At 54.6% G+C, this 24,731-nt stretch overlaps 1 protein-coding gene across 7 annotated transcripts in view; it reads left to right on the forward strand.

Annotated features, from left to right (window-relative positions):
* The window catches only part of CAMTA1 (calmodulin binding transcription activator 1), a 544,421-nt gene that overhangs the window by 227,209 nt on the left and 292,481 nt on the right, over positions 1-24,731 (forward strand). The window lies entirely within an intron of this gene.

Raw genomic sequence — 24,731 nt, forward strand, 5'->3', positions numbered from 1 at the left:
GTCAGGGCATCCTGGGCATGTGGAAGGCAGGAGTTCCGGGCCCAAATGAGCCCGCATCCGGCAAAGAAGGTGCTCAGAGAGCACAGCCCGCCCAAGACCCTCGCTGCCCTGCCCGTGGGGGTGGCCACCTGCGCTCAGGCTTTCTCGAAGGAGGGAGGCCAGGGGGCAGAAGGCAGGACACTAGCTCCTGGGCAGCTCCGACCCCCACCCCGCACCGTTCCCGTACAGGCGAGTCCTGGGACCCCGAGCACACCCCACCCCAGGCTGGGGCTCAGAGATGGGCGCCCTGCCCTGCCCAGGCACCAGCCCGAGTCGAGGTGCCTCAGACCTTCAAGGCCCTCTAGGAAAACAACCGCTTGTATTTATATTTCAGTCTCCTTGGGGTTCTGGGGGGCCATCCCTGTGGTGTCCAGGCTTTAGTCCTGCTCGGTTCAGGGGTCACTTCGGGTGCCATTTGGGCAACCCCCCTGCGTTGCTGAGCACGGAAATCGGGGCTGACCATGCTGAGGCAAGCACTTCCCTGTGTGTGTAGGAACCGCCTGGTCTGCCTCAGGCTCTGCTTGGCGCGGGTCTGGGGGCAGCGTGGGCAGGCAGACGGGTTCACTTCTCTCCCTGCAAAACCCAGAAGGACTCGGGCATGGCAGGTGCCAGTGTCCCCCCCACCCCAAGCCCCAGCAGAAACCAGCGGGGCGCTGAGGGACCCAGTGCAGGCCCAAGGGACACTGTGCCTTGGCCACTGAGGTCCCCCGCCAGCTCCCCAAGGTGCCTGGGCATGGCCTGGTCACCGCTCCCTTGCCTTGCCTTTGCCGCTGTCATACCCCCCTTGCCCATTCATCACATCCTCCTGGGCCTTCCCCACCCCCGCCTCAGTCTGCCCAGGAAAAATGGGCCAGTGGGGCCCGGCGAGCACTTGAGCTTGTCCCCGGAGGAGCAGCCTGTCAGGTGGCGGCCGCGGCGGTATTTTTCTTCCGTAGAACTTATTAGATTAGAAACTTAGTCAAACAGCCCCGCTACTGCCTCTCTCCAAAGTCACTATCAACAAGGAAAATTGATGCCTTAGAAATAAAAAGAAACTCCGACGCATTAGTCAGGGTGAGGAAGTGTTTGCACAAAAGGTTTGTTCTCCCAGTAAACAGCCACAATGGGATTGTAATCAAATTTCTTAATTATTTCTATAAATCTTGGGTACATAAAAATACACAAAGCCCCTTTTTCAAGAAAGTCACTGTTTGCAAGGGCCTTAGATGAGGGAAGAGAGAACTGGAGGAGCCCTGGTTTGACTGGAAGGTTCTAGAAAGGTCCAGAATGTGCTTCCTCTTCCCAGACTGGGAGCACGAGGGGTGCCTGTGCTGGCCAGAGGCTCAGCACTGCTTCTGATGAGACCCCCGGGGAGCCCCTCCAGGGAGATGGGGAACAGGCCTTTGTTCCCAGCTGCTCTGAACACAGACACACACAGAGAAGGTTCTGGAATCTCTGCTCTCAGAGAAGGCAGTTGTGGTGGGGGTGAGGGTGCGAGCTGTTGACTGTGTGCAGTGAGATGATGGTCACTCATTTGGTGCAGAGTCCCACCTTGCACGTGTGACCTTCCCAGTGGGCAGCAGTGGGGCCGCCCAGGAAGACTTCGATGCTGGGGAAGTTGAGGCTGGATGAAAGACAGGGGCTACGGGGGCTCCCAGCGGGAAAGCACAGGAAAGATCTAGATGCTTCATGAGAATCATTTAGAGGGTTCCAGCTTCAAATGGGCTGGGGCGATAGCACAGTGGGTAGGGCGTTTGCCTTGCACGCGGGTGACCCGGCCAACCCGAGTTCGATTCCTCCACCCCTCTCGGAGAGCCCGGCAAGCTACCGAGAGTATCTCACCTGCATGGCAGAGCCTGGCAAGCTTCCCGTGACGTATTCGCTATGCCAATCACAGTAATAACAAGTCTCACAATGTTACTGGGCCCGCTCGAGCAAATCGATGAACAATGGGAGGACAGTGCTACAGTGCGGCTTCAAGTATTTTCATGGGATGGTGACTGAGTAAGGTGGAAACGTGGAAGAACTCCCATACATGCTCTTGGCTTTTCCAGCGTGTGTACATGCATGTGTGCATGTTTGTGCACACGTAGGCATTATGTGCACGTGTTTACCTCCGTGGACACCAGTACATGTATATGCATGTTTGCATGCACACTTGTAAACATGTGCATCATGTGTGTGCATCAACATATATGCATATATGCATGCATACATATGTACAACTTTATCACACCCTTGTGTGCATATGTATTCATTTGTGTGCACATGTGTGCATCATGTTCATGTGTGTACCCATGTACATGTACGTGTGCATGCTTGTGCCTGTGTGTGCTTCATGCATGTCTGCATGCATGTGTGATCAGCTCCATGAGCACACAGGAGGGGAGAGCAGGAGAGAGAGACCCGGGGACCCCAGGGACCCCAGGGACCATGTGGAGGCTGCCCTCACCAGTGTCCACCAGGGCCTCCTCCCCGCCAGCCCTGGGCATCAGTAGCCGGGCCTATGAGTCTGGCTGTGGTGCAGATGCGGGGACGTTGGCTGTGTGCAGTGAGATGATGGCACTCACTTGGTGCAGAGTCCACCCTAGACTTCTGTGACCCCTAAGTTTCCCTTCTTCTGTCCCTGCATATGTGCTTTGAGAAAGCTGGTGTCTCGTTCCACGGGCGGCCACAGGTGTGCACACGGACGTGATCCATTGAAAGGCAGCTGTGGGGCTGGAGTGATAACACAGCAGGGAGGGCGTTTGCCTTGCACGTGGCCGACCCGGGTTCGATTCCCAGCATCCCATATGGTCCCCCGAGCACCGCCAGGAGTGATTCCTGAGTGCAGAGCCAGGAGGAACCCCTGAGCATTGCTGGGTGTGACCCAAAAAGCAAAAAAAAAAAAAAAAAAGGTGGCGCTGCGTCCCAGTGTCCAATGTGCTGGCAGGGAGGAGCCTCGTACCAAGAAGAGTAAAGCCACGGTGGGAGCTCAGTGTGGAACCAGCTGCGGTGGGGGGTCTGACCATATGTCCTCCTGGGGGCGTCCCCTCCGGGCTGGGTGCTGGTGGGTGCAGAACTGACCTGCCGGGAGCCCCACCGCGGGGCCTCTGCACCCTGGACGTACCCTTGACACCACGCTCAGATAGACCTGCCGGTGGGCACGCAGCTACGGGGGCGCCATGCCAGGCTGTGTGCAAGTGCGCAGAGTGTGTGCCTGTGTGTGTCTGACTGTGGGTGGACATAGGCTGTGTGTGTGTCTCTGAGTAGGGGTGCGCTCATGTGTAGATGTCTGGATGAGTATGTCTGTGTATCTGTGTGTCTGTGTGTGTCTGTGTATCTGTGTGTGTCTGGGTGTCTGTGTGTCCCCACCTTATCCTATCCTTCCCCCTGCACCCCCAAGTCCCCTCCCCAAGCTTCCTTCTGAAGACCATTTCTCAGGTTCTACTGTCTTCGGGAATTTATTATTCTCTTACTATTGTTTCTTCGTATTGCACACATGAGAAAGATCATTCACTCAGCTTGATACTCTCCAGATCATCCATGTAGCAGTATATTGCATGATTTCTTCCCTCCTTTCTTCCTTCTTTACTTCCTTCCTGCCCTCCCTCCCTCTTCCCTCCCTCCTTTCTTTCTTCCCTATTTCCTTCCTTCCTTCCTTCCTTCCTTCCTTCCTTCCTTCCTTCCTCTCCCTTCCTCTCCCTCCCTCCCTCCCTGACCCTCCCTCCCTCCCTCCCACCCCCTTCCTCTCTCTCTCTCTTTCTTTCTTTCTTTCTTTCTTTCTTTCTTTCTACAGCCAAGTAGTATTCCATTGTGCTTATATACAACAGCTTTTTTTATCCAGTCATCTGTTCTTGGACACTTGGTTTGTTTCTAGGTTTGGGCTATTATGAATAGTGCTGCAATCAACATAGAAGCGCAGAATGTCTTTTCTGAAGAGAGTTTTTAGGTCCTTGGGGTAGATGCCAAGAAGTAGAATTGCTGGGTCATATGGAAGCTCTATTCCTAGTTTTTTGAGGTACCCGTATTGCTTTCCAGAATGATTGGTCCAGTTGACATTCCCATCCACTGTGAAGGAGGGTCCCTTTTCCCCACATCCTCACCTACGCTGGCTGTTTTGTTCTGTGACGTGTGCCGATCTCACGGGTCCGAGGTGATATGTCATTGTTGTTTTGATTTGCATTTCCCTGATGATAAGTGAAACAGAACTTTTTTTTTTCATTTACCTTCGGCCATCTGTCTGTCTTTTTTGAGGAATTTTCTTTTCAAAGCTACCCACGACAGTTTTAAAAAGCATATATACCAAATGCTGTTGAGATTTATATGGAGCAATAAAACTCCCAGAATAGTCAAAACAGTCTTAGGGAAAAAAAAATAATATGGAAGGCTTTTCTCTCTGCAATTTTACATTTTACTATGAAGCTCGGAATCAGTGTGGTGGGAATAAGGACAGCCTCTCAGACCAGCGAGATACAGATAAGGCCAGAGACAGATCCTCGGGCTTGTGGACAGCTCATCTTTGACACTGGCCAGAGGAGGAAATGGAACAGGAAAGCCCCTCGGCAGATGGAGCTGGAGAAACTGGAAGATAACATGTAAGAAGGATGGGCCCTTTCTCGTCATGCACAAAGGTCAATTAAAAATGGATTAAACACCTCCCACTGGACCCGAGTCTACAGATAACACTAAAGACAGCATAGCAGGTCACTTCATGACATTGCATCTGTAGGCATCTAAAATGAGTCAGGGTTGCTGGATGAGCAAGCGGAAACCACGCGAAACAAATGGGACTGCATCAAACCAAGAAGTTTCTGCACTGCAGAAGCGCCAGGGACCAGCCCCGGGTGAGCTGGCCTGAAGCTCACTGCAAGGATCAAGAAAAGAGACAGAAATCAGAGAGGAAAAGCACAGGGCCGGGGGTTCGCAGCCTCGGGGACACAGAGCCCCTGACTGTCCCCCACAAACAGTATTAGGGGATTTTGATAACCAGTCATCATAAAAAGAAGAACCGTATTCCTTGGTCAGGTGCCTAACAATCTTGATCTGTCTGGGTTAGACTATTAACTTGTTAGTTATTAACTAGTTATCAATCTGAGGGTGTTTATAAGGCTAAACAGAGATGTAAAGGGCTTTCTCTCTCACTCTCTCTTTCTCTCTCTCTCTCTCTTTTTTGCCTTTTGGGTCACACCTGTCAATGCACAGGGGTTCCTCCTGGCTCTGCACTCAGGAATTACTCCTGGCGGTGCTCAGGGGACCATATGGGATGCTGGGAATCGAACCCACATCGGCTGAGTGCAAGGCAAACACACGACCTGCAGTACTATTGCTCCAGCCCCGTAAAGGACTTTCTTAAGGGGAAATTCTTTCAGGAGGGGACCCTAGGGAGAGCAGACAGCCCCCTCCCCCCCCCCACCGTGGTCGGCACTGCAGGGCAGTGTTCCGTGTCTAGACCCCAGCTCTCTGGATTCTGGTTCCTAGCACAAAAATACAAAAAGAAAAAGAACAATGACCAGAATAAAAAGATACCCACGGACGGGGAGAGAATATTAGCCCATCACCCATCTGACAAGGGGTTGACATCCATAATCTATAAGGTGCCAGCAGAACTTAATAAGAAGAACCATAAACGCCATCAAATTTTTTTCAAATTTTATTTTTATAAAGTTGTTCTCAATAATTTATTACATTCGATATTCCAAACCAATCCCACCACCATTACACCTTCCCACCACCATGATTTCGAATTTTCCCGCCACCACCCAAGCCCGCCCCCAAGGCAGATCCTAAATAATGGATTTTGTATTGCCTGTTATGAATAATCTGTTAAAAAATGATCCAGAAAGATTCACTGAGAGGAAAGTGTGTGAAAATTCTTGTATCTCACCTTGGAGCCATTAAGCCCTTGTGTAAGAGATTGCTAGCATGTTCCGTCAAAATTTTTAGACAGGGGTGGGGGTTGGGGGAGGGAAGGACCAAGAGAGCGTGCAGCAGACAGGGTGCTGCCCTCCGCTCGGCCCACTCATGTTTCATCCTTGGCACCTCGTGTGGTCCCCGCATCCTGCCAGGAGTGATGCTTGAGCACAGAGCCAGGAGTCAGCCCCAAGCATCGCTGGGTTTGGCCCCCAAAACAAACAAACAACAGCAAAAATACAAAACTAAACCGAAATTGGGAGGCTATGAAAGGAAACATCCTCTGCTGGTACCTTTAGAGATTCTTTCAGGGCCCTTGTGAACAGTTGGGGCTGGTTGTGTTTTTGCCAGAGCTATCCGTTGCCCCCCAAAGACAAGACCGGCGTTTCCAATGATGCAGGCGCCTTCTAAGGCACTTCCTGTGAGCGGGGCCACAGGGGGCTGTGGGGGGGCACCTGAGCTGTGGGAGCCTCAGCCCGCCCAGCCTGCCCATTAGCTGGGCCTCCCCCGGCTTCTGGCTCTCTGCTAATCAATGATGTCTCGCTGTCGTGTGTGTATTCACATCCAGGCTTGACTCTCTGCCAAACGCCTCTGGCTTTGCTTCCAAATGCTTCTGTGTCCAAAGAGGGAACCCCTTGCTTTGCCTCCTATGCCGAGGGCTCCCCAGCGCGGGAGGGGGTGCTGTGGGGAGGTGGGAGAAGGAGGAATGCTGCCAGGAGGTGGGGGGGGGGGGCTGCTGGCCGGCTGGAGGCAGCCCCCGCAGCGCCTCCTAGGAAGTGGCCCCCTTGCAGCTCTCCAGAACGGGGGTCCGGGGAAGGAGTCAGGGAGGGGGTTTCTGGATTTGTGCCGTGCTAATCTTTTAAGCCTGAGGCTTGGCGGGCGGCATGCGGGCAGCAAGTGTGTTCTCAGCGGCTGTCGCTGTTGGCCTCAGCTGCTGCTCCCCCAGATGTTGGCCCAGTGGACAGGGAGCACAGTCAGGGACCCCTGCATGTCTCTCTGGCAATCCGTGGCCCAAGTGGGTCTCCCAGTGGCCACTGTCCCTGGGAGGGTCAGCGGTGATGGGAGGCACAGCCTGGCCTCAGTGCTTATGAAGGTGCTAGGGTAAATTCACACCCGCCCCAGGGACACAGGAGCCACCGAGAAACTAGGAAGGCTTGATAGAAGGGAGCCCAGGGGAGGGGACTGAGGTGAAGTGAGCCAAACCCAAGGACGATCCACCGGGAGGTGATGTGCACCCCTTAGGGGATACAGTCACACCTCAGCCATACGGAACATGCGCCTGGAACTGTTGTAAAGATTTATCACCAATTATATGGTATTAAGTCACCGAGAAAATTTCATTTAAATTCTACCAAATAGAAATGTAATAAACAGGGGCTGGAGAGAGAGTCCTGTGGGTAGGACTTTTGCCTTGCACAACAGAGGACACGGGTTTTGTCCCCTTCATGCCATATGGTCTTCTAAGCATGACCGGAAGTGATAGATGCCTAAGTGCAATTAGCCCTAAGCACAGCTGGCTGTGAGCCCCCTCCAGGTCCCCGCCCCCCCCACTCACACACACATACACTCACACATACACTCACACACACTCACATACACACTCATATGCACTCACGCCCACTCACACTCACATACACACACTCACACACACACTCACTCTCTTCTCTCACACACATAAGAAAAGTTACAAATTAGTCTGGTCACAATGTACTAAAACACAAATATTACTCACAAAAACTAAGCATCAAAAAGACCCTTTGATCTGGGAATGGGAACAAAAAGATCCCCCAAACCACTTCCATTAAACCAGTCTTAGATGAAAGGGGAAATTATTGAAATGAAAAAGAAAGACTGATAATGAAAACACTTATCAGAATTTATAGGATACATTTAAAGCAGTGATCAGAGGGAAATTTATATCCCTAAACACTTTCATCAATAAAAACACATCAAAAAAGAAATTAAATGAATTAAATCCCCAGTTTGGACATCTAGGAAAAGAACCACAAAATAAACGAAAAGGAAGCTCGAGAAAAAAATAATAAGGATAAAAGCAGAAAATTAATAAGATATAAACCAAAGGAATAATAGAGCTAATTAATAACTCAAGGCATAATACTTTAAAACATTAACAAAATGGACGGAATACTGATAACAGTAAAATGTGGAGAAAAGGCACATATAGACACATAAAATAAGCACAGTCGAGTAAAGACATGATCACTGGAACAGGAGGATTTTTAAAAAACCTAAGGTATTTTACAGAATTCTATAAAAATTTGAAAGTCTAGAGAAAACACAATGCCAAAATTAGCTGCATTCTATTTTAAGAAGCACAGATGAACCTTTTTTGTTTTTATTTATTTTGTTTGTTTTTGGACCACACTCGGCGATGCTCAGGGCTTACTCCTGGCTCTGCACTCAGGAATCACTCCCGTGGTGCTCAGGGACAAGATGTGATGCTGGGATCGAACCCGGGTTGGCCATGTGCAAGGTAATTGCCTTATTCACTACTATATTATCACCCCAAAACTTCGTGATTTTTTTCTGGTTTTGGGGGTCACATCCAGTGATGCTCAGGGACTACTCCTGGCAGGCTTGGGGGGGGTAACCATATTGGATGCTGGGGATCGAACCTGGGTCAGCCACGTGCAAGGCAAGCACCCTCCCCACTGTCCTCTGGCTCCAGCCCCAGATAAGCTGATATATATATATACATATATATATATGCAGTTCTAAAGCAAATCGTTAAGGAACAGCCCCCACAACAAAAGCGCCAAGCCTGGAGGATTTCATATGGGAATTTTACCAAGATTTCAAAGACCAACTGTTCTTTCTGGCTTGTTTCAAAATATTGAAAACAAAGAAATAGATCTTAATTCCTTTTTTTTTTCAAAGCAAGTGTAACATTGATGCCCACATATGGAGAACAAGTTAAAAAAATAAAAGAAAGAAATGATAGGACAATATTCCTTATAAATGCTAATAGTCAAAGTACCAAGCAAACTATTCATAATTGAATCCAGCAGAGTAAGAAATAGAATGCACCCACACGGGTGGTCTTAGCAATTCGGTTCGAGAGACCAGGTAGAGGTCTGAGTTCTTAGAAGAAAAACGTCGGAACTGCTCCAGGTTGTGTGTGATGTGATAAGGTGCTGGAGAAATCCTGTGGAATCAATGCCAAGAGCAAATCAGGTGACGGGGGCATTGAAGTACAAAGATAAGACATGGACAGACGCGGCCAGAGAGAGAGTATGGTGGGAGGAACGCTTGCCTTACACGGGGCCATCCCAAGTTCCATCCCCAGCACCCCATATGGGTCCCTGAGCACTTCCAGGAATAATCCTTGAGCACAGAGCCAGGAGTAAACTCTGAACACCACTGGGTGTGGCCCTAAAAAAATAACTATAAAAACATTGATAGAGATTCAAGAGATGGACAAAGGTTTTTACAACACCCCTCTCCTGTTTTGGGGACCACACCTGGTGGTGGTGCTCAGAGCTTCCTCCTGGTTCCGTGCTCAGGGATCACGCCTGACAGCATTCAGGGGACCAGCTGCGGTGAGCTAGACAGGAACCTTAACCCCTATTCTATCTGCTCCGACAGCATACGAGACTTAAACATGGAGTCAGACCAATAGAAAGACATCCCTTGGTCTCGGATGGGTTGGAAACATCATAAAGAGTCATTTTTTTCGAAGTGAATTGACGTTTTAACAGAATTCCAATGTAATACCAACACATTTTTTTTTTGGTAGGGAGCTAGACAATTGATCTTCCTAGTCATAGAAAAAGCAGCATCTTGACAAATGAAAAGCTCCTAGAGGGAGGAGTCCTGTCGGCTTTAAAGCGAACTTGAGGCCCTGCTGGCTTTAAAGCGAACTTGAGCCAGCCGTGTGAGGGGGTGTGCAGACGAGCAGGGGAGATGGGCACCAGGCCCAGAGGGAGGCCGAGCAGGAACTTCATTCCGGTTCCAACTGTGCCCAGAAGTCAGCTCCTTTACCCGGTACCGGCCCGGCTCGGTAGACTTCGTGGGGGAGGAAAGTGGAATTAGATGCGCACCTCACAACATCCACAAGACTAAACCCGAAATAGACCCGAGATCTCAGTGTGACAAACTCTGAAGTACTTAGAGGAAGACATGAATGACTTTTCCTATGGGAGGTGGGGAAGTGTTCTTTCTAATGATGATGAAAATCCAGAAGTAGGCCATGGAAAGATTGATACGTTTAATCACATAAAGACAAACACGATCCACATGACCAAAGCTATAAGTCAAGATCACCAACCTGTCAGAAGTGCCTCCAAGTGCAGATGAATAGCCCACTCTGCTGCCTTGGGTTACCTAGGGTTACTGTGGTACTCAGTTACTACAGTAATCTCAGGCTTGCTACAGTTACCTCAGAGTTACCACAGTCACCTCAGGGTCGCTACAGTTATCTCAGGGTTACCACAGTCACCTAGGGATGGCTTCAGTTATCTCAGGGTTGCCACAGTCATCTCAGGGTCGCTACAGTTACCTCAGGATTGCTACAGTCACCTCAGGGTTGCTACAGTCACCTCAGGGTTGCTACAGTCACCACATGGTCACCACAATAACCTCAGATTTACCACAGTAACCTCAGGGTTGCTACAGTAACCTCAGGGTTGGTAAAGTCACCTTAGAGTTACTATACTCACCTCAGGGTTGTTACAGTCACCTCTAGGTTGCTAGAGTCACCTCGGAGTTGCAATCCTTCATGGGTAAAGAACTCAGTCAGGAATGGGAACCTGGTCGGGGATCCATGTGACACTTCAGCCTGTGAAGCGATGTTCACTCGTGATTAGAGAGACGCGGGTTGCCAGGACATGGAGGTGTCATTTCTCACCTGTCAGGTCGGCAGAAGTGACAGAGCTTCCCAGCACATCTGTCGGCGAGGCTGCAGGGAAGCCAGCCAGGGGACATGTCGCTGATGACAGTGCCACGCTGGGCACCTAGGCACATCCACCCTCGCCAGCACGCCCCCTGGAGGGATTCTTGAGATGTTTGAGACACTCATGCCTGAGAATATTCTGAAATGACCGGCTGCAGCCTACTGCGTCGCACGGTGAAGAGCTGAAGAGTCACAGGGACAGGCACAGAACGGAGTAGTATGAGGCTGTGAAAAAGCCAGAGGAGGGTCTCTAGGGACTGGGGGTGGGGCTTCAAGGACCTGTCCGTGTGCAGAGAAGCACAGAGCCACCTAGGGAGGGCCGGGAGCTGAGCTGTGACCCAGTGCAGAGCCCTGGCTCACCCACGTGAGACCCGGCTTCATCCCAGCTTGGGCACCAGGAACTTGTGTGTGTGTGTGTGTGTGTGTGTGTGTGTGTGTGTGTGTGTGTTGGACCTGTGCCCGGCAGTGCTCAGGGGTTAGCTGAGGTGCTCCCTGCGTGTAACCTATGCATAGCCCTTGTGCCCTCTCCCTGATCCCACAGCCCTTTGTTGGTGTGAGAGGGACATTGTGAAACGAAGTCCCAGTGGCAGCGCAGCAGGCACTTTGTCACTGTGCATCGGTGCGGGCACCTGGGGAGCGGGTGCCCTGGTGCCAACAGCTCGCAGGGCGAAGGGCAGCTTCAGATGCTTCTGCAGCGGAGCCCAGAGGGACTTGCTTGAATTGACGCCTGGCTGCATCTTAGCAAAACACAACCGGAAGTGGGGAGGGGGGCGCACATCCAGCATCTAAGGGCACTGATGGGCCCGGGCTAGTGGGCACCAGGCCACAGGGTGGGGCTGGGAACAGGAAGGAGCGGCTGCCCGGAGGGTCTCCAGAGATCCTGGAGTGAGTATCAGTGGTGTTAGCGCCCGGGGTTCCCTTCAGATCCCAGCGTGAGCACCCAGGGAGTCATGAATCCTGGTGGATCCGCTCGGGAAGTTCCACAGATCCTAGTGTGAGCGCCTGGGGGGTCCCGCGGAACCTGGAGTGAGCACCTGGGGGGTTCCGCGGATTCCTATGTGAGTGCCTGGGGTGGGGTTGGGAGGGTCACCACGGATCCCTGTGTGAGCGCCCGGGGGTCCTGTGGAACTCGGTGTGAGCGCCCAGGGCATCTGGCGGATCCCTATGTGAGTGCCCGAGGGGTCCCACGGATCCCGGTGTGGGTACCCGGGGTGTCCAGCAGATCTTGGGGTGAGCGCCTTGGGGTCCCGCAGATCCCGGTGTGACTCTGACTGGGCATACCAGGTCGGTGTTTCTCCACTAGGGAAGAGCAATCCTGGGGTGAGGGACAAGCCCGCTGTGGCACTGGCTCTGCAGTGCGTGACCAGCTAAGACTCAGGCCTAGACGTGCCAGAGGATCCCAGACCCAGCAGGCTGTGGGCCGGGAGGTGGGTCGTCCCCTCAGGCAGCCGGGCGAGCACTGCTCACGAGCATGTCCAGCCTGGGGAGAGGCTTGTTCGTGGGGGATGCGGGTTAGCAGGTCTGAGGTGACTTTAGTCACGGAGACTAGTCAGTGCCCGTGAGCAACAAACTGCTTTTTCCTTCACCTCAGAGGGGCGGGAGCGACCCAGTCCCAAAGGGGAAGGCAGGCTGGGGTAGTCCTGGGGGGGCTTCCTGGAGGTGGGGGTGTTGGCATGAACACCCCCACTCACCAGTCATGCACACCACATCCACCCGACACACACCACACACAGTCACATGCGTTTGCCACACATTCTCCACTCTCTAATACACCACACACACACACACACACAGTTACACACACCTTCAGCGCACACCACCGGAGAGATCTAGGAATACGAACTCATGGGCTGACGTGGCTCCGTCTGCCAGGGCGGGGGTGCAGGGCAGGGTGTGGGGGTGCAAGGTGTCACGGAGGGCAGTGGGCCTTGGTGCTGGCATGGAATTGTCAGTGGCTTCCAGATGCGAATGTGGGTGCTCCTCCCAGAGCCCCGGGCTTCGGCCCCGGTGAGCACTGTGGGGCCCGAGTCCCTCGGTGTGACTGGCACCATCTGCTGTCCTCGAGGCTCTTTGAGGTCCAAGCCCACTTTCCAAACATAAAACAGACCTCCTCTGATGAATTAGTATCGAAAGCAGATGGCATTTTTAAAAACGCCCTTACTGAGCAAAACACAAACGCGTCAATCCTATATTTGTCCTCCATGGCGTTTTGCAAGAAATGGATCTGAAAATGGAAACATCTGGGAACCTCGGCGCTCTGGGTTACCAAAATAGAAGTTTATGTCCCCGCGTACCATTGTCATTCTGCAAAATGACAGAGCGGAGACACCACCATGCGCCGCCCTGGGGCCGGGCAGCCGCCTCTGAGCCAGCCTAGGCCGTTTTCATGTCATTAAGGGTTTGCTGCCCAGGCGCCCCCCCACCCCCTCCCGGGACCTGGGACCTGGGACCCTGCTTTGCTCTCTGCTGCTCCTGCCGTTGCTGTGACCCGGCAGCATTTCTCACTTTCTGCCATGCGGCCACCCACCTGTGGCGCGCACTTCTCTCCCAGCTGGAAGTCTGTCCCCCAGAGACTCGGGCTCGAACCCGTGCTGCTCTGTCTCAGTCCCAGGGCACCGAGGAGTGTGTGTGAGAGGCGCCCCACGGGATCCGCTCCCTTTGGTGTTAGGCGTATGTCAGCCGGCATGCTGCCTGCAGCCCCGTGCGACTCGGTTGCCTTCCTGTTCAAGGCTGAGTAGTATTTCTCTCAGATTTTGTTTATCTGTGCACGGACATCTGTCCTGCACCTACCTACCTACCTACCTACCTTCTTTCCTTCCTTCCTTCCTTCCTTCCTTCCTTTCTTTCTCTTTTTTACTTTTTTTAAACAAGTTTTATTGGATCACTGTGTGATACAGTTACAAACTTGCATGATTGTGTTTCATTCGAACAATGCTCGAGTACCTATCCCTCCACCAATGCACATTTCCCACTACCATTGTTCCCAGTGTCTCACCTGCCACCCTCACCCCACCCTACTCCCTGCCTCTGTGGCAGGTACCATCCTTCTTACTCTCTCTCTCTCTCTCTCTCTCTCTCTCTCTCTCTCTCTCTCTCTAATTTTGGGCATTGTGATTTGCAATACAGATACTAAGAGGCCATGGTGTTTTGTCCTTGTTCTACTTTCAGCACATATCTCCCAACCTGGGTGAAACCCTCCCCAACCATCATTTACTTAGTGGTCCCCTCTCCGTCCTAACTGCCTTTTCCCCCAGCACATGGGGCCGGCTTTCAAACCATGGTGTGATCTTCCTGGCCCTTATCTCTACTGTCCTTAGGTGTTAGTCTCATATTATGCTACTCTGTATCCCACAAATGAGTGCAGTCCTTCTATGTCTGTCCCTCTCTTTCTAATTTCACTTAGCATGATATTCTCCATGTCCATCTACTTATATGTGAATTTCATGATTTCATCCCTTCTAACGACTGCGTAGTATTCCATTGTGTAGATGTACCAGAGTTTCTTCAACCAGTCATCTGTTCTTGGGCACTTGGGTTTTTTCCAGATTCTGGCTATTGTAAACGCTGCTGCAATAAACATACAAGTGCAGATATCATTTCTACTGTATTTTTTTTTTTACATCTCTGGGATAAATTCCCAGGAGTGGGCCTCACCTTTCTTGAGGCTCCAGTGAGGAATGCTGCCGTAAACTTGACTTGGCAAATATTTGTTCAGGGGCTGCTTGCCGGCCTGGGGGCATAGCCAGAGAGGGGCCTGCTGGGCGGTCAGATGGGTGTTCCGTCTTGATGGTTTTGCAGAGATGCGTGCCACAATCCGGCGATGGGGAGGGGCGTGCCAGGGACGGGGAGGGCCGTGCCAGCTTGGGGAGGGGCGTCCCGGAGACAGTGCAGGGTGTTCCAGCGACAGGGAGGGGCATTCTAAAGAAGGGGCGGGGCGTTCTAGAGAAGGGGCGGGGAGTTTCAGGGAAGGGGCGGGGCATTCTGGCGACAGGGAGGGGTGTTCTAGAGAAGGGGCGGGGAGTTTCAGGGAAGGGGCGGTGCGTTCCAGAGAAGGCTGGGGTGTTCTGGCGTTAGTAAGGGGCGTTCTGGCGACAGGGAGGGGCGTGCCAGCAACTGGGAGGGGCGCTCCAGCCACGGGGAGGGAATTTCTGTCTACCCCATGCATTACTTGCCAATAGCGACCCTCCTTTTGAGTGCAAAGCCCCCACGCAATCCCGTGGTCTGATTAGGGTCTGCGTGATTAAGTCATATGCAAACCAGATTTCCGCCCTCACCCTAGTTGCCTCCTCTCTTAGGCCCTCCAGGCTGCGGTGAAGTGGCTGGAAATGAGATGGGACGGGAAGGGGCGGCTCCCCGCCGCCTGGTTTCTAAAGGAGATCCAGGGTGGGGGGCCGTGCTCATGGCAACCACGAGAGTTAAAAGGAAGGACACAGGCAAGGACAATGGCAGGAGAGCCAGAGAGAACAGACACAGCAGGCAGGGAGCACGCAGGGCCGAGTCCTAGCAATGGACGCGGGGGCCTGGCCCACGGGGGTGCTCCCCCGTCCAGGTCGTGGGTGCTCTCACCTGCCCATGTGGGTCTTGCCTGACCACGATGTGGGGTGCTGGCCCGTCCACCCAGGGTGAATTGACACCATGTTCACGTATAGACATGTACATTTTATTTATTTATTTGCTTGTTTATTTATTTATTTATTTTTGGGTCACACCCAGCGATGCTCAGGGGTGACTCCTGGCTTTGCACTCAGGAATTACGCCTGGCAGTGCTGGGGGGACCCTATGGGATGCCGGGGATCGAACTCGCGTTAACCCGGGTCAAATGCCCTCCCCGCTGTGCTGTCGCTCCTGCCCAGACACCTACACTTTATAAGCCCCAAAGTTCGGGGTGAGCCGGGTCACTGCTTAGCATCCTCACGCAGCGGATTGGGGCTGGGGCCAGGGCGGGGATTCCCGTTTGCACTTTCACACTTTCAGTCCTTTCAGGGTTTTTGTTTGCTTGCTTGTTTGGTTTTGGGGCCAGCCCCATCGTCCCTCAGGGCTGACTCCTGGCTCTGTGCTCAGGGATCCCTCCTGACTGGGCTCCGGGGACCCTCCATGCTGCTGGGGATGGAATCTGGCATGGCTGTGAGGAAGAAAAGCGCGATGACCCCTGCACTGTCTCTTGGCCTCGAGGGTTTCGTGTTTTCTTTTTCACAAGACTTCATGCCAAGCACCGCGAGGTGGCCGTGCCCTCAGGAACCCAGATGCCACACAGAGGCCACCATTCTACCCCATCCAGAGCCAGGCTCGGTCTGTGCAGGAATGGCACGAGCCCCTGAAACTGTTAAGGCAATGAAGTTCGCTTACCGGCGCCTGTTGCGTTGGGCGCCTTCCTCTGCACCTGCGAGATGGGGTCCAGGCTGCATGCCGGTGAGCTCCAGGCCTGCAGGTCCAGAGGGGAGCTGGGAGTGGGGGGATCGCTCCCCCAAGGTCACCCAGCCAGCACCTGGTGTCTATGCCTGCCGGAGAACAGGCTCTCTCCTTGCTCCGTGTGACTCTCGAAAAGCGGCTGTCTCAGAAAGGAAGGAGACACTGTGGACCTCAGGATGCCCCCGATCTGGCATAGCTCTGGGTCTGTGTGTTGGTTTCTTAATAAAGACACAGTGGCCAGGGCCGGAGCCATCCGACAGCAGAGAGGGAGTTTGCCTTGGATGTGGCTGACCCGGGTTCGATTCCCAGCATCCCACAGCGTCCCCCAAGCACCACCAGGAATGATTCCTGAGTGCAAAGCCAGCAGTAACTCCTGAGCATCGCCGGGTGTGACCCAAAAAGAAAGAGAGAGAGAGAGAGAGAGAGAGAGAGAGAGAGAGAGAGAGAGAGAGAGAGAGAAAAGAGACACAGCGGCCATGCTGACAGATACACTCCCTCTCTGTACAGACCCATCAGATATTTTCGTTCTCCTGCCTTCGATCGCGGTGCTAAGAACTCAGGGTCCTGGGTGCCAGGAAGTTGTCAACAGTCTCCATCAGGAATGAAAAGTTCTCGTCTGTCCTCTGACAGTGACGCGGCACGCACCACCAGTGGCTCACGCGGGCCCGCCAGGCACCGCGTGTCAAACAGAGCGACTGGCGAAGCTGTCTGGGCCCTTGATCCGAAGCTGGAGAGACAGAGGCCTGAGGCAGCTGTGGGTGGGGGCGCCCAACTGCTGGGCTCTGCAGAGCTGCCCCAGCTGAGCATTTTCCAGAAGCGTCGGTTCGGCGACTCTTCACGACCCCCTCTCCTGAAGGGGAATTTGGGTGGCGGCCCCTAGACGAGCAGGTTACTTGGCGCCAGTTTCCAGGTGCCTCGTCTTGTCCTAACCAGAAAACTGTTAAATTAATAAAAATCCGCTTGACAGAGCCCCGACGGTGAGGAGACACTTTGTCATTGGCAGCTTCTGCTCTGCCACTGGCTGGTGCTGCCCGAGGCCCGTGTTCTTTCCAAGAACGTTCGCTTCTGCAACACGAAGGGTGGCCCCGGAGAACCAGGCTGGTGCCCCGGAGGACTGGGCCCGGGTGTGTCCCCCAAATCCTGTGCCCGGCCCCCACCCACTTTCTGCGCTGGGCCCAAGGGGCAGCCTTGGTTGCGGTTCCAGTGTGGCAGCCTGTTCCTGCTGGCCGCTGATCCGCACGTACAATCACTGTCCTCGCCAGCTTCCGGGCCCAGCTCTGTGAGTCGCTGGCCCTGATGGACAAGGTCAGTCGCTGGCCCCTTTGTCTTGCTCCTCCCCCTGCTGGCTAGGGCCAGACAAGCCCCCTTGGTGACCGGTGGGTGGGTCTAACAACAATGGGAGCAGCAACCCTGGGTCCACGGCAGCGACCACAGACATTTCTCCTCCAGGGACATCAATGCTCTGTGGGTGACGCCCAGTGAGAAGGGACAGAGGGGGAGGGCCTGGCCACAGCGACACAGAAAGCGAGCTCCTGGGCCTCTCTTGGGCCTCTCCTGGGCCTTGGGATGGAGGCCACGGCCCCATGTAGGGGGCCTCTGCCCTGCGCCCCACACCCAGAGAGGCACAGCCGGGCCACCGCAGGGATGTCCGTGGGAAGGACCCACTCCCTGCCTGGGTACTCCCAGGCTCTCTTAAATTTGTCCTCAGGAGCATCTGAGCCCCTGTTAGTGGGGAAGACGCAAGGCTGGCTGTGGGCACAGGGTGTCCAAAGCCCCTGGCAGGGCTGGTGTCTGCCGGGGCCGGAAGGGAAGGAGTTGGGCATGACAGAGTCGAAGGGGCAAGCCCTGACCTCAGGTGCAGTCCTGCCGCGGAAACCAACTCGTTCCTTCCGGAGTCCACGGTGTGCCCGGCCCCAGCCGTCACAGAACCCCCCAAAGTGTCCGTCATGGGCCGCTCCGTGTGTCATTCGCTCTCCAGAGAAAGTCATTTTTTGTTTGTTTGGTTTTTTTTTTCCCTAAGTCACGCATCTCCCGAGAACACTGGGCGCCTTCTGGAATTTATGGTGCTTAAGTAGGTCACCGCAGCCCAGTCGAATCTATTCCCCAAACCGTCGTTGGCGGAGGGGGCAGCGGGAAGGGGGTCAGTAGGGAGGGGAGGGGGAAGGTCACGGCTCGAGACCCCGAATGCACCACTGCCAGAGTGTTGGGGGCTGGGTGCCAGGCAGGACACAGATGTGCCAGCCCCGGGCGGCTGTGCAGAGGTGACAGGGAAGGGACAGGAGATCTGGCAGGTGCTTTTGTGCAGGGAAGTCTTGGCGGCCGGGCGGGGATTGGAGTTGTCACCGGCTGTCACGTTACCTGTGTCATGATGACAGGACTCTCACGGACAGCCCAGCGCCAGGTGACCTGTCTCTTTTTCCGGGTCGCCGGTACCTTAGCGCCCAGCGGGTCTTCCTAGCCTCCCTGTGCTCACACAGGGTCCCCTGCTGACAGCTCCATGCTGGCCCGACGCCCCCACCCCCCAATCTGAGCTTTAGACATACAACAGGAACAAAGGAATAAAGATCAGCTACGGGGGCTGGAGAGAGACAGTTTGGGGCTTGTGACACCTGCCTTGCATGTGGTCAGCCCAGGTTCAATCCCCAGCACCCTTGGGATTCCCAAAACCCCACTGAGTCCAGCCCTGGAGACCACCAGGCACCGCCCAGGTGCCTTAAGAAACCCTCTGTCCTCAGGACCCACAAGCTCCACATTCCTGGGCTCTCCCCACTGCCACCAGCCTGGCTGGCAGGGACTGCCGGGAGGGTCCTTTGAGCCCCGCTGGGGAATCCCCACCCAGGTGACGCTTTCCTGACCCTGTCCCTGCGTTTTGCGACCTGTCTCACCTCAGCACCCACTGACAAGTGCCAGCTGGCTCTTTTGGAGGCTCTGTTTTGAGTCCAGCCTCTGCTCTGCGGGTGCTGCTGCCCACGCGTTTGGGTGCTGCTGCCCGACCCTGGGTTTTAAAGGGAATACATGTGGACAGGTGTTGAATCGAAGAAGCCCCATTTAAATATTTATATACGAATTTTTTTTTTATCGTGCCGTTCTTTAAACCCCTGAATAAGGCCCCGTGGTTTCTCTGGGAGATAGATGAGCCCTGTCTCCAGGCATATCCGTCACTCCTGCCTCCAGCATCGTCTCCCACCCCCGCTGGTTCCCGCCTGTGAGCTCTCACACACGTTTGCCGCCGGGGTGAGCGTGCCCACTGCTCAGGGAAGGGCCAGGCTTCACGGCCTTCTGGAAATCGCCCTTCTCTTGTGGAAAGTTGGAGGGGAGAGGGCAACGAAGGGGTCCCGTCCTGAGCTCTGAGCCCCTTTTCCCAAGAGCCCTGCATTCCCCACAGCTCCTGCATCTCCCGCATCTCCTGCATACCCTGCATTCCCTGCATCTCCTTCATCTCCTGCATCTCCCGCATCTCCCGAATCCCCTGCATCTCCTGCATTTCCTGCATCTCCTGCATTTCCTGCATCTCCCGCATCTCCCACATCTCCTGGACACCCTGCATCTCCTGCATTCCCTGCATCTCCTGCACCTCCTGCATTCCCACATCTCCTGAACCCCCTGCATCTCCTGCATTCCTTGCATCTCCTTCATTTCCTGCATCTCCTGCATCTCCTAAATCCCCTCCATCCCCTACATTTCCTGCATCTTCTGCATTCTCTGCATTCCCTGCATCTCCTGCATCCCCACATCTCCTGCGTCCCCTGCATCCCCTGCATTCCCCGAATCTCCTGCATTTCCTGCATCTCCTGCACCCCCTGCATCTCCTGCATCCCCTGCATCCCCTGCATTTCCCGCATCTCCTGCATCCCCTGCATCTCCTGCGTTCCCTGCGTTTTCTGCGTTTCCTGCCCGCTCCCTGCCAAGGCTCCTCGTTCCCCTGGCGGCGTGAGGTGCTCCCCTCCTCCCGATGCTTCTTCTCTAAGATCCGTTCTGACCGAGGGTCTGTTGCCACCTCAAAGGCTCCTGGGTGGCAGGTTGGCAGACTGTCCCGGGTTTCAGAGCCGAAAGCACCCGCTGACATGAGGGGCATCCTGGTTCAGGGAGAAGCCCTATCCACCCACCATGACCCCAGGCCTAAGTATTGGGCCATGTGCGAGTGAAGTGTGGGGCCGAGCCCAGCATCCGGGCTTAGGAGGTGTCCCCACCGCCTCCTGACTTGGGGGTGACTGGGCACCTGCTTTGGCCACTGAAATGCGAGTGGAAAGGCTCAGTGCCCGTCTGAGGCCCAGGATCTCACACACCAAGCTGCTCTGGGTCGTTCCAAGCCCCCCCCCCGGGAGATCTGGGAGCAGCGGAGACCCCTGTCCCCTGTCCCCCAGGGCAGGTAACTACAGGAAGCCTCTGCTGACACCCGCCGGGGGCCTCCAAGTCACCTGGCTGTGCCACTGCTGGGGGAACTGCCAGCAGGAGGATGAGTGAAGGGAACTGTGGGCGCGAGGGCATTTGCTGGGCATGCAGGATGACATGACGGATTCGATGACCCCTTGCACACCTGTTCCCGGGAGCGCCCCACAGGACAGAAGTGGGGGTGCCGGGAGCGCCCAGGTTTGCCGAGGAGAGTCGCCCAATGTGGCTGGCCGGGGCGGATTTTGGAATGATTGATAGGAAAACAGTTTCAAGCGTTTACCAGCTGTAAGAACTAATTTCCAATAAATCAGACAGGATTCCCTTGGGAACCGGAAATAAATGAGGGCAAAAGAAATTGCTAAGGGTTGTTGAGCAATAGAGAGATGGGTTCTAGATGTCTTAAAATGATATTTAAATGGACAAAGTTGATTTAACTGTCTTTTTTCATGTCGAGGAGGAAGATTTAAGTCTCCAGCATGTCATTAGAAGCAGGAATTATTCACCAGGAGCTGCTCAGCGTCCCGGGCACACCCCACTGAACGGCAATTTTCATATCCCAGTTTCGGTCCTAAATTGTAATGAAAAGGCATTAATTGCTCGGTTCCCTGCAAAGTCCATTACGAGGAAGGATTTCGAGAGAAAAAAGTTCAAATTTGGTGCACCAGGCAGAACGTACATTACCTAATTTTAGTCATTTTTTCTAATTAAAAAAATGTAAATGCAGAGGTATTTCATTCCCTGGAAGGCCGCGGGCCCTCGGAAGTGCCCCGCTCACCTGGGCTGGCATGAAGCCCCGGAGAGCCCCGTGAGAATCGGGGCGCGGGAGTGGCCTTGAGCTCGAGTGTCCGTTTCCGTGAAGCCGTGAGGACTGAGGCAGGGATGGGGGGATAGGGGGGTGGGAGGGGAGAGGTGGGGCCCAGCATCGGCCGCCTTGGGGCAAGAAGGGGCCCCCTCCCCTGGGCAGGATTTCTGTGGCCAGGGCCAGTGGGGGAGGGGAGACCCTCCCAGGCCAGCAGAGTGAGATGACCTTGTGCTTCTGAGTCTGAGACCCCCGGGCACCCGACACCTGCCCGGGCACCCTGACTGTCCAGCCCACGGAGGGCCCGTGAGGAGGGGGTGGCAGGGGCCCCCCTCTGCAGACTCGGTCTCCACGTGGCCGGACCCTCCCACAGACGCTGATGGTACTGTGTTAGACCAGAAGCCCTGGCAGAGCGCAGTGATCTTGCCCAAGGTTGTGAAGCCCAAGTGGCTGGTGCATGCCCTTTGAATGGCACCAAGAACAAGGCCTAGCTTCTCAGTAGGTCCTAGAACATTCCAGAACCCTGTTTTCCCCCGAAGAAAGGTAAAACGGTGGAAGCAGGTGCCAAAACAGCGTTCTCCATGAGGGTCCCGTGAGGTCGTGGAAGAGAGAAAATGACCCCAGGTGGTCCTCATGCTTGGGGCCCGCAGACAACCAGGCAGCTTTGAAAATCCCATCTTGGCCCCCTTCCCTTGGCTCTGAAGTCTCAGGATCCCTCACCCCCTGCCCCTTGCTACTTGCGGGGCCCCAGTGTCTAGCTTCTGCCTGCCTGCTGCTGCCTGGAGCTCGCCGGGGGCAGGCACTCCAGGGCCGGGCCTTGTTCTGGAAGCTGCTCCCATCTTGCCTGCGTCTTTGCTCCAATGAGCTTCTCGGCTGTTCTTTCCTGAGCACCCGCAGGGCTGCAGGCTCCTGGCAGCGTCTCATGGTCCTGTGGGCTGGGCCCTGTGTGGGCGGTTGACGTCCAATAGAGTCCCTGGACCCCTGGGATGGTGCTCGCTGAGGCTCAGCCAGTCAGGGAACACCTGACCCACCTCTGGGCCCCTGCTTGCGGGAGCCGTGAGCTGCTGGGGTCCCAGCACCCACTCTGCCTCCGGGTGGTGGTGTCCAGAGGCTGCAGGGAGACCCCTCTGCACCCCCCCCCCAAGGGGCCGCAGTGGGCGATGGCATCTGGGCTGGCCACATGCCAGGCCTTCATCCCCGTGCCCCGGCATTGGCCGGGAACTGGCCCCTCCAACCGCCCCTCCCCCACGTTCCGTTCAGCTCCGTCTAGCCACTGTCCCTGGGGCTGGTCAGAGCCTAGGCCATGCTGGTCCTGTGGGGTTGTGTTCGGGGTTCTTGTGCAGCGACTGCCCCAGGAGCGCAGGGCATGCTGGCCCCTCACACACCTTTACTCCCATTCCTTCCAGAACCTTCCGATTTCTCTTTCCGTTCTTCCTGCGTGGAAGTCAGCAGGAGACTCGGGCCTGGGCCAGGCCCATGGACGCTCCCTTGCTCCCTCTTTCCCCCCCATTTTTGGTTTTTGACCCACACCCATTACTCCTGACACCCTGCTCAGGGATCACTCCTAGCAGAGCTCGGGGACCATATGGGATACCGAAACCCGGGTCGGCCGCATGTAAGGCAGACGCCCTCCCCGCGGTACCGTCTCTTTGGTCCTCCTCCAAGCCGTTTTGTCCGTCATTTTCTCTGTGTGGGATCAGGCCGTGGTTTGGTTGGGAAGATGCTCCCCAGGGAGGCTCGGTCCTCAGCGTGTGCAGCCCAAGAGCACCTAGCCGTTAGCAAGCGTCAGTAAGACCGTGACACTCAGAGCCTTTGTGAATAGCTGGTCCCTCAGCAGACTCGAACTCAATATCAGACATGGTTCGTGTCCACCACGTATTGTGTCGTGGTTCAACACGTATCCACATTCATGGTATGTGTCTCCATGGACTGTAAGCAGGGTCATCAGCTCCACAAGAAACCTACGTCTCATCCTGCTGCCCCCATGTCCCCCGCTGCCACCCCAGATCCACGTCCGGTGCCTCTTATATATCTCCTTCCCTGGACTTGTCTGGCTGAAACTGCATGGGCTCCTGTGTCTTTCATCTGTGTGTGTGTGTGTGTGCATGTTACACTCTGTCCCTGTCCTCCTTTCCTCTTCATGGCTGTGTAGTATTCCGTCCCGCGGTTGTGCTAGCATTGTTTATCCATTTGTCTCTAGGTGGGTACTCGGGTTGTTCCCACCTTTTGGCAATTCTGATTCTGTCCGCACTTCTGTGCGTGGTTCGGGCAGACGTGCTGTACTCTCTCCGGTGGGGCAGATCTTGGAGGGAAATTGTTGGGCAGATGGTAGCTCTTTCCTTCTTGGAGGAACTCTCAGACCCCAGCTGTTTCCGACGTGGGGGGCCTCTGTCTCTTCCCACCTGCCGGCAAGAATCGCTCTCCACCAACACTTGCCATTTCCTGACCTTTTCACCTCATCATCCTGCTTGGTGTGAAGTGTGTTCACTTGTAGTTTTGCTTCTTTTTCCAGATAAGCATCTTTCTGCCTGTATCCGTCAATCTTAACGCTCCTCAGAGGACTATCCATTTGGATCCTATTTGCCTACTTTTTAATCGGCTGTTTCTCTTTTTTTGGCCTGAGTTACGAGTTCTTTTATGTCTGGACGCGAGTTCCCCACCAGACCACCATGCCCCCTCTCTCTTTGTCTCCCCACCCCTTTGCTCGTCCCAGTTTGGAGCGTAACTGTGTTTAATTAGGAGGTGCCCCTGGCCGTCCAACCTCCACCCCGTTTCTCCTTGCTCATGCTTGTGGTATCCGACCCAGGAAAGCCTTGTCAGAACCCCGGCCGTGAAGATTTCCTTTCATGTTCTCTGAGACGTTGCGAATTTGGGCTCCTCCATCCCTGTGCCCGGTCCTGAGCCAATGTTTGCGTGTGGTGTGAGGGAGGGCTGTGTTTCATTCCCTTGCCTGGGGGTGTCAGTTGGGCACAGTGCCATCGTCGAGAGGACAGGTGCTTCCTGCCTGCATGGGCTTGGCCCCTTGATGAACACAGGTGAGTGTGGACGATGGGGTGAGGCCACATGCCCCGCCCTGCCCACCTGCTCTCGGCGTATCAGCACCGCGCCAGCCCCACGGTCACGCTGAATTGATAAATTAACCTTGGGTGCACAGGCGTCGGTACAGTGACACGCTGCCCCACCCGAGGATGACTTATGTCTTCCCATTTGTCTCAAAATACTTCTGTGTTCTTTGCGCAGTTTAAAAAAAATTCCGGCACAGAGGTTTTATATACATCACTTGCTAAGTTTATTCATCATATTTTTATC

Source organism: Sorex fumeus, unplaced genomic scaffold, assembly GCF_029834395.1.
Source record: "Sorex fumeus unplaced genomic scaffold, SorFum_2.1 ptg000054l, whole genome shotgun sequence".
Taxonomy (NCBI): Eukaryota; Metazoa; Chordata; class Mammalia; order Eulipotyphla; family Soricidae; genus Sorex; species Sorex fumeus.